This window comes from Malaclemys terrapin, chromosome 3 (genome assembly GCF_027887155.1).
Source record: "Malaclemys terrapin pileata isolate rMalTer1 chromosome 3, rMalTer1.hap1, whole genome shotgun sequence".
Lineage (NCBI taxonomy): Eukaryota > Metazoa > Chordata > Testudines > Emydidae > Malaclemys > Malaclemys terrapin.
Window position 1 is genome coordinate 208273087 of NC_071507.1, and position 9155 is coordinate 208282241.

Here is a 9155-nt window from a genome sequence, read left to right on the forward strand (position 1 = left end):
CCTTGGTATGGGGCAGGGACAGAGTACAGCCGGCAGGGTACAGTGTACACCTTTAGAATGCATTCTGGTGAACTGGAAGGTGTTTGGATCTGATCAGTTGATTAAAAGTAAATTGAAAAGGTTCTGTACAGTTGATTGGCCTCAGTACCAGCTAGAGTGCCAAGAAAGGTGGCCACCGGAAGGATCACTTAATTACAACACGATCCTTCAATTGCTTTTGTTTTGTCAGAGAACCGGTAAATGGAATGAACATCTCTATGCGTATACATTTATGGTGTTAAGAAATAGGACTGGTATTTTGCTCAAGTGCCATTTGACTCCGACAGGCTTGGTAGTAACGGCTGCTAAACCCCAGAACCCTCCCACTGTTGTAATGCCAGAATCGGTGTCCCCTTCGGCTCCTCCACCCCCACAGGCTTCAGAGAGTACCCCCCCCCCTGCCGTGGGATTGTATCCGTTGATTACTGAGAGTGTGGTAGCTCGTCCGGGAACTCAGGAACGGCCAGCTCAGATAGTATCTGTCTATTCGCATGTTGCTTTTAACCCTGTACATCTGGCTGCTTTTAAGGCAGAGGCAGGAGAATTTTCAACGAATCCAAGCAAGTTCATTTCTATCTTTGAAGGGTGTCTAGCTAGCCATAAGCCTGACTGGGATGATTGTAATATACTTATGAGAACCCTGTTGTCTGAAGTGGAGCGGAATCAGGTCATAGCCAAAGCCAGGGAGGAGGCACAGAGAAGGCATTTAAGGTTTAAAGGGAAAGCTATTGGACACCAGAGGTTGTACAGAGTGGAATCCTCAGAAGTGAGTGTGCTCGTCCTGGTTTGTTGCTTCAAAGCTCTGTACAGAAGGTATGTTACTGGAAAGGTGTATGATGGCAATGAGTATGTGTTAATGGTTGGAGAAGAGGTGTATGAGTGAAGAGCGGAAGGTTCCTTTGGAAGTTAGAAGAAGCCGAGAAAGGGAGAAGGAAAGAGAACAGAATGAGTTAACTGAGAGGAAAATACAGCTAGCAGGCCATCCAAGGACATTGTTCACAGCCAAGACTTGGCTGACAACCAAGAGAAAGGGGGGCCTGAATGTGCCCAAGCAACTGTGAGATCTGCAAAATACTGCAAGGCATAAGGAAAACAAATGAAGGGTTAAAAAGCAGCTTTGTTGGACAGTATGGGCTCAAGGATTTAAAAATTCCCCCACTCTATTTGGACAGGCTTTGGCCAGAGACTTGGAGGAGTGGGATAATTCAGACAGAGTCCTCCTGCTGCAATATGTAGATGACTTGTTGATTGCTGCTGTGGGTCTAATCACTTGTCTCAGAGCTACTGTGAGTCTCCTAAACTTTATTGGACTGCAAGGATACAGGGTATCTCAAAGCAAAGCCCAAATTGCTCTTTCAGAGGTTCAATATCTGGGATTTCACATCAGGCAGGGAGAGAGACAGCTCTCAAACGAAAGGAAGGAGGCTATCTGCCAAGTTCCCATCCCCAGCAACCGTAAACGGCTTAGGGCATTCCTGGGCATGGCAGGTTTTTGCAGAATATGGATTCCAGAGTTTGGACTGTGGGCTAAACCTCTGTATGAATGTGTTAAGGGAGAGGAACATGACCCCTTTCACTGGTCCCCAGAAGCGGACAGGGCATTTAAAATCTTGAAAAGGAAGCTAATGGAAGCACCAGCCCTGGGTTTGCCCGATATATCTAAGCCGTTCCAACTGTATGTGCATGAACGAAAAGGGGTAGCTTTGGGAATGCTTACCCAGCTATTAGGTGCCTGGAAACGTCCTGTGGCATACTTTTCTAAACAACTGGATCAAGTTTCAAAGGGATGGCCAGCCTGTTTGAGGGCGGTCGCAGCTACTGCTCTAGTGCTTGCGGAAGCTGAAAAGCTGACACTGGGAGGAACTGTGCAAGTGTATGCTCCCCATATGGTCCGAGCCTTGCTGGACACTAAGGGTGGTCTTTGGCTCACACAGGCTCGGGTTGCTCGGTACCAGCCGAAGCTGTTAGAGAATCCTGAAGTCACCCTGCAGACCTGTCCCTCCCTTAATCCAGCTACACTGCTACCAGAGACAGAAAAGCAGGAACATGACTGTCTAGAAATCATAGATGTTCAGTATTCTAGCCGCCCAGATCTAAAAGATCAGCCACTCCCAAATGCTGACTTGGAATGGTATACGGATGGCAGTAGTACTGTTGTGGATGGGCGAAGGAGGGCAGGTTATGCTATTGTGTCTCTTCATGATACCGTGGAAGCTGAGAGTTTACCGTCAGGAACATCTGCCCAGCTTGCTGAACTAGTGGCCCTGACTCGTGCACTCGAGCTGGCAAAAGACAAACGGGTTAATATCTTTACTGACTCAAAGTATGCTTTTGGGGTATTGCATGCTCACGCTGGTTTGTGGAAGCAAAGGGGAATGCTAACAGCCCAAGGCTCCCCGGTCAAGCATGGGTCTCAAATTCTCCGGCTTTTAGAAGCAGTACAACTCCCCTCAGCAGTAGCAGTGGTGCATTGCAAAGCCCATCAAAAGGGAAGATCAAGATGTATCCAAGGGTAATGCCAGAGCAGACAGGGAAGCTAAACGAGCTGCTACCCTGAAATCAGCAACTGAGGAGAATGCCCAAATGCATGCCCTCATCCCATCAGTGGGTGAGCTTGCAGCCCCTCAGTACTCCCAAGAGGACAGAAACCTGGCTGACAGTCTCGGTCTCCAGGAAAAAGAGGGATGGCTTTATTCCACAGAGGGAAAAATCCTCCTGCCCAAGGGCCTGATTCGACCAGTGTTGCAGAAACTGCATCAGACCACACACGCAGGCAGAGAGGCTCTTACCCAGCTCATGAATAAATATTTTCTAACCTCCGGACTTAAACCCCTAGCATCACAGGTACAAGCTGAATGTTTAATCTGCCAAAAGAATAACCCTCGACCAGAAGTAGCAGTGCCACCAGCCACCCTGGAACCTACCCCAGGCCCAGGATTGGTGTGGCAAATAGACTTTACTGAGTTTCCCAGGACCCAAGGGTACAGGTACCTTCCCGTCTTAGTGGATCGATTCAGCGGATGGCCTGAGGCCTTCCCATGTCGCAACAACACTGCCAAAACAGTGGCTCTTAAGTTTGTCAAGGAAATCATTCCTCGCTTCGGCCTTCCTCAGTGGATGGAATCTGATAATGGAACACACTTCACATCTCAAATTGTTCAAAAGATATCAAGTGCTCTGCAAATCCCCTGGAAGCTCCACACACCCTGCGACCACAAGCCAGTGGAGTAGTGGAACGCACAAATCAGACACTCAAGCGACACCTCTCAAAGGTCTGTCAGGAGGCCTCTCTTAAGTGGCCTGATGCCTTGCCCCTTGTGTTACTTCGCATTCGTGCTCTCCCTAAGGGTAGGATAGGGCTTAGTCCCTTCGAGATTATGTTTGGAAGAGCATGGCCTATGAATGGTACCCCAGTTCTGGCAGGGGAATAGGAAATGGGGTGTGGTTTCTTGTCTCAGTACATGTGCTCTCTGTCTGCTGTTCTTTCTTCTCTTCACAGGTATACCAAAGATTCACAGCCTCTTCTGCTGGATACTCCGGTCCACTCCCTGCAGCCTGGTGACTCCGTTCTCGTGTGAACCTGGAAGGACGAGCCTCTCCAAGAGAAGTGGAAAGGACCCCACACCGTCCTGCTTGTCACCCATACAGCGGCAAAGGTCGAAGGACACAAGAACTGGATTCATCACTCTCGACTGAAAACAGTGCCCGCTCCTAAACAGTGGACTGTCCAGCCTGCGGAGAAGACTGCTAACGACGATTTGGGACTTAAGCTGTTATTCAAAAGACAGTAAGGGTCACTGGGAATGCATTGTGATCTTTCTGAACAGTCACAGCATACTCCCCGCGAGAACCCTGAGCATTGGTTTTATTTTCTCACAGAAGGCCGACCTGGCCTATGTATTTGGTCTTGTTATTTTTTGACTTGTTTAGTGTCAACAATTCTTCTTATCTTCTGGGCATTTGGGTTGTTGTAATTGTATGTGCCCTTATTGGAGAAGAGTGTTGTACCTATGTCCCAGAGTTTTCACAAGACATTAACAAGTACATCTTGTCAGCTGAACGGGCCTTTAACCAGTGGAAGGCCCAGGAAGGAGAACCCACTATTTTGGATTCCCTTTGGGGTTGGATACCTGGTTTAGGAGAACTAGGGGATATAGGGGGAAGCATTGTTCGCCTCTTGCTCACAGGTGTTGTGGTATGTTTTGTTCTTGTTCTTTTGCTCATTTGCTGTAAAGTGCTCATATGTAAGATTTGTACCTCCCATACCCCAGAAGTTCCCTTATACTAGGGTTACCATTCGTCCGGATTTACCCGGACATGTCCTCCTTTTTGTGCTAAAAATAGCGTCCGGGGGGAATTTGTAAAGCACTCACAATGTCCGGGATTTCCCCCTCCCCCGGCACAGCAGAGTGAGCGGCTGGGAGGGCTGCAGGAAAGTCCCGGGCTGGACTCCGGAGCAGCTGGAGAGGAGCTCCGCCCTGCATTCTGAGCAAGTGTCTCAGCACAAAGTGCAGCCCTCCCCTTTTGCAACTGGGAGCGGTTTCTGCCATGCAGCGTAGCAAAACGGGAGCGAGAGCACTTTGTGCTGATACAAGGGCAGCTCTCCCCTGCAACCCGGTCCGGACCTCGGACCGGGTTTTGTTGTGCAGGGCCAGGGACCGGGTTTTGTTGTGCTGGGGAGCTCAGCCACGTGTCCGGCTCGCACAGAGCCCAACACCCTGTTCTGAGCAGCAGGGTAAGGGGGGCAGGAGAAGGGGCAGGGAGGTTCTGGAGGGGGCAGTCAAGAAACGGGGGGTGCTTTTTGGGGGGAGTGGAGAAAGTTTTGGGCAGTCAGGGTACAGGTAGGGGGTAGGGTCCTGGTGGGCAGTTGGGGGGGGGTCTTAGGAGGGGGCAGTTAGGGGACAAGGAACAGGGAGTCTTAGGTAGGGGGTGGGGTTCTGGAGGGCAGTTAGGAGCAGGGGTCCCAGGAGGGGGCAGTCAGGGGACAAGGAGCGGGGGGGGGTAGGGGGCTGGGAGTTCTGGGGGGGAGCTGTCAGGGGGCAGGGGTGGGGAGAGGGATCGGAGCAGTCAGGGGACAGGGAGCAGAGGGGTTTAGATGGGTTGGGAGTTCTGGGGGGGAGCTGTCAGGGGGCAGGGGTGGGGAGATGGATCGGAGCAGTCAGGGGACAGGGAGCAGAGGGGTTTAGATGGGTTGGGAGTTCTGGGGGGGGGGCTGTCAGGGGGTGGGGAGTGGTTGGATGGGGCGTGGGAGTCCCAGGGGTCTGTCTGGGGGTGGGGGTGTGGATAAAGGTTGGGGCAGTCAGGGGACAAGAGGCAGGGAGGCTTAGATAGTCCTGGGGGGCAGTTAGGGGCAGGGGTCCCAGGAGGGGGTAGTCAGGGGACAAGGAACGGGGGGAGGGTTGGGAGGTCAGGGGGGGCGGGAAGTGGGAGGGGCAGGGGCGGGGCTAGGGCGGGGCTCCTCCCGTCCTCTTTTTTGCTCGCTGAAATATGGTAACCCTACCTTATACCCTCTCATTGATAATCCTGATTGCATGGAGCTTAATCGCATTTTGTCTTTAGAGTATGAGAAAACTCTGACAAAGGTTTGTTGAGTGTTCTCAAAGGAGGGATTGTTGGGGTCCACTAGGCATAGCTACCCTGTTTCCCCGAAAATAAGACAGTGTCTTATATTAATTTTTGCTCCCAAAGATGCGCTAGGTCTTATTTTCAGGGGATGTCTTATTTTTCAGAAATGAAAAATGCCTTATTATCGGTGGATGCCTTATTATCGGGGAGGTCTTATTATTGGGGGGATGCCTTATATTACAACGAGAGGCAAAACTGTAAGTAGGCCTTATTTTCGGAGGATGTCTTATTTTCGGGGAAACAGGGTACCAGGTAACTCGGGAGAGTGGAAAGCCACAAGTGCCGATGAAGCTCTTTTGCTCTGGGCCTATCTGAACCCCCAAACTCCATCTTGGGAACTCTCACCTACTTCTATGCTAACTGCTTACATGCTCTGAAGTAGGTTGAAGCAGAAATGTAATGTCAGCTTTCTAGCAGATGGCTGCAGTTTCACTCACACTAGCAGAAATAACAGAGATAAGAAGCGGGGTAGTTAGTTTGCAGGCGTCTAACTCAAGGTCGCAAAGATTGAGAAAGTTTTCTCACAAGCTTATGTAGAGCTTATTGTAACGGTTGTCTGGAAGGGAGGGGTAAGGGGGAACAGCCTGTGACGAACTGGGCCTGTTCTCACGGTGGTCTGTGAATGCTGACAGGGGAGTGTGCTGGGATAGTCTGCATTGCAGGATGGGATCTGCCCGAGGGCGCATACCTGAGTGTGTAACATGAGAACCCAGGAAGGGGTTGAAGGCGAGGCGACTCCTTAGCCCGGGAAACTGAACAAAGGCTGGGGGAGGGGTCGCAAAAGGAGAGTGCTGGAAGCAGGCTAGAATGAGGCTGGAGAGATGGCTCTGACCCCCCAAAGGGGGGTGGGCTGGCATGCCCTGGGACCCCAAGCTGGGGGGGGGCCCTGTTGTCTGTGCCTGCAAGACCTGTCTTGGACTGTATTCCTGTCATCCAAATAAACCTTCTGCTTTACTGGCTGGCTGAGAGTCGCAGTGAATCTCGGGAAGAGGGGTGCAGGGCCCTAACTCCCCCACAATCCGCAACACAGCCAAACAAAGAGATGTATGTAAACAGTTTGGAGTATAAAAGGTAAAAGTTGTTTGTATTTGTTGCACTGGATTTGAGACATGCTGGTCTCCTAGTGCCATTTCAGAGCTCTGAAATAAACTTGGCTTGCTTTCTCCCCTCGGTGTCTTTATTGGTGCCAAGCACACCGGGCGACGGACCATTGTTGTCCCCTCGAGCCCTTTAGGGCAGGCAACATTAGCGAAGTCTTGACCATTACTCTAGTTCAGGCCTCATGCTGGGCCTTTATCAGGGCCTTCACTTACTACATGGGGTAGTCTGGGATGGGTTAGAGGCCCTGCAGGGAACTCCACCCCCCTGCAGAAGGGAGGGAGCATACCAGGGCTGAAGGGTGAACAGATGCTGGACGGGGTTAGTTCCTGGGACCCAGCCAGTGCTGGTGAGGCTGACTGCGGGACCTATGACAAAGATCCCTGTTGGGAGGAAAGAGGGTTGGTTTGGGAAAAGCAGGCTGTTCACCTGTGATGATAAAGAACTTTTATCTGCTCATTTGGGAGACCAGAGAGAGACAAAGGGTGCTCACGGCTTGCCTCCCAGTTACCTGATCCCTTGATGGTTTGCAGCCAGGGTTCCCCTGCCCGCGGGATACCTTGGTGCCAAGGACGTGGGAGGTAGGCTCTCCCACTGCTGGCAAGGGCGGGGTGCACTGTGGCGAAACAACAAAGGAAAAGAAGCAGTGAGAGGCAAAAGGGCATCCTTTAAAAAGGGGAAGTTAAATCCTAGAGAGGAACATAGAAAGGAGCATAAACTCTGGCAAATGAAGTGTAAAAAAATAATTAGGGAAGGTCAAAAAAGAATTTGAAGAACAGCTAGCCAAAGACTCAAAAGTAATAGCAAAAAAATGTTTAAGTCCATCAGAAGCAGGACGGCTGCTAAACTATCAGTGGGGCCAACTGGATGATCGAGATGCGAAAGAAGCACTCAAGGACGATAAGGTCATTGCGGAGAAACTAAATGAATTCTTTGCATTGGTCTTCATGACTGAGGGTGTGAGAGAGATTCCCTCACATCCTCAGTAAGCCATTCTTTTTAGGTGACAGATCTGAGGAACTGACCCAGATGATACAAAACTACTCAAGATAGTTAAGTCCCAGGCAGACTGTGAAGAGCTACAAAAGGATCTCTCGAAACTGCGTGACTGGGCCAGAAAATGGCAGATGAAATTCAGTGTTGATAAATGCAAAGTAATGCACATGGAAAACCTAATCCCAACTATATCTAGAAACTGATGGGGTCTAAATTAGCTGTTACCACTAAAGAAAGAGATCTTGGAGTCATTGTGGATAGGTCTCTGGAAACATCCACTCAATGTGCAGCGGCCGTCAAAAAAGCAAACAGAATGTTGGGCATCATTAAGAAAGGGATAAATAATAAGACAGAAAATATCATATTGCCTCTCTATAAATCCATGGTACACCTACATCTTGAATACTGCGTGCAGCTGTGATCGCCCCATCTCAAAAAAGATATAGTGGACTTGGAAAAGATTCAGAAAAGGGCAACAAAAATGATTAGAGGTCTGGAATGGCTTCTGTATGAGGCGAGATTAATAAAACTGGGACTTTTCAGTTTGGAAAAGAGACGACTGGTGTGGAGAAAGTAAACAAGGAAGTGTTATTTACTCCCCATAACACAAGAACTAGGGGGTCACCATATGAAATAAATGGGCAGCAGGTTTAAAACAAACAGAAGGAAGTATTTTTCACACAATGTAAAGTCAAACTGTGGAACTCCTTGCCAGAGGATGTTGTGAAGGCCAAGACTGTAACAGGGTTTAAAAAAAGATCTAGATAAATTCATGGAGGATAGGTCGATCAGTGGCTATTAGCCAGGATGGACAGGGATGGTGTCCCTAGCCTCTGTTTGCCAGAAGCTGGGAATGGGCAACTGGGGATGGATCACTTGAGGATTCCCTGTTCTGTTCATTCCCTCTGGGGCACCTGGCATTGGCCACTGTCTGAGGACAGGATAATGGGCTAGATGGACCTTTGGTCTGACCCAGTCTGGCCATTTTGATGAGTTGCTGGGTTAGGGGAAGTTTGCAGTTGTGCAGCAACTGGGGATTATGGTGCCGCCACCACCAGAGCAGGAATGGGCTGAACAGAGGTTTCATGAGTAGATGCCGTGGCCAAGAGGGCAATGCACGTTTTGGTCAGAGACAGCAGCTGCCTTGCTGACCCCACTAAGGAGCTCCACAGACTCCCTGGAGCATTGGCTGTGCCATTGAAGGCTTGTGCTGTAGCACTCAGGTGCTCTGCACTCATGTGAACGCAGTTCCCCCATACCCTGGTGAGCACCAGTTGTGGCGAGCGGGGCAGAGAGGAAGCTGAGTGCCAGCTCACCAGAGTGCGGAGAGTCACCCAGGGCAGCATGGACCAGTGCCCCGATGCCTTGGAATCTGTGACTCCCCCTCCTGCTGGACT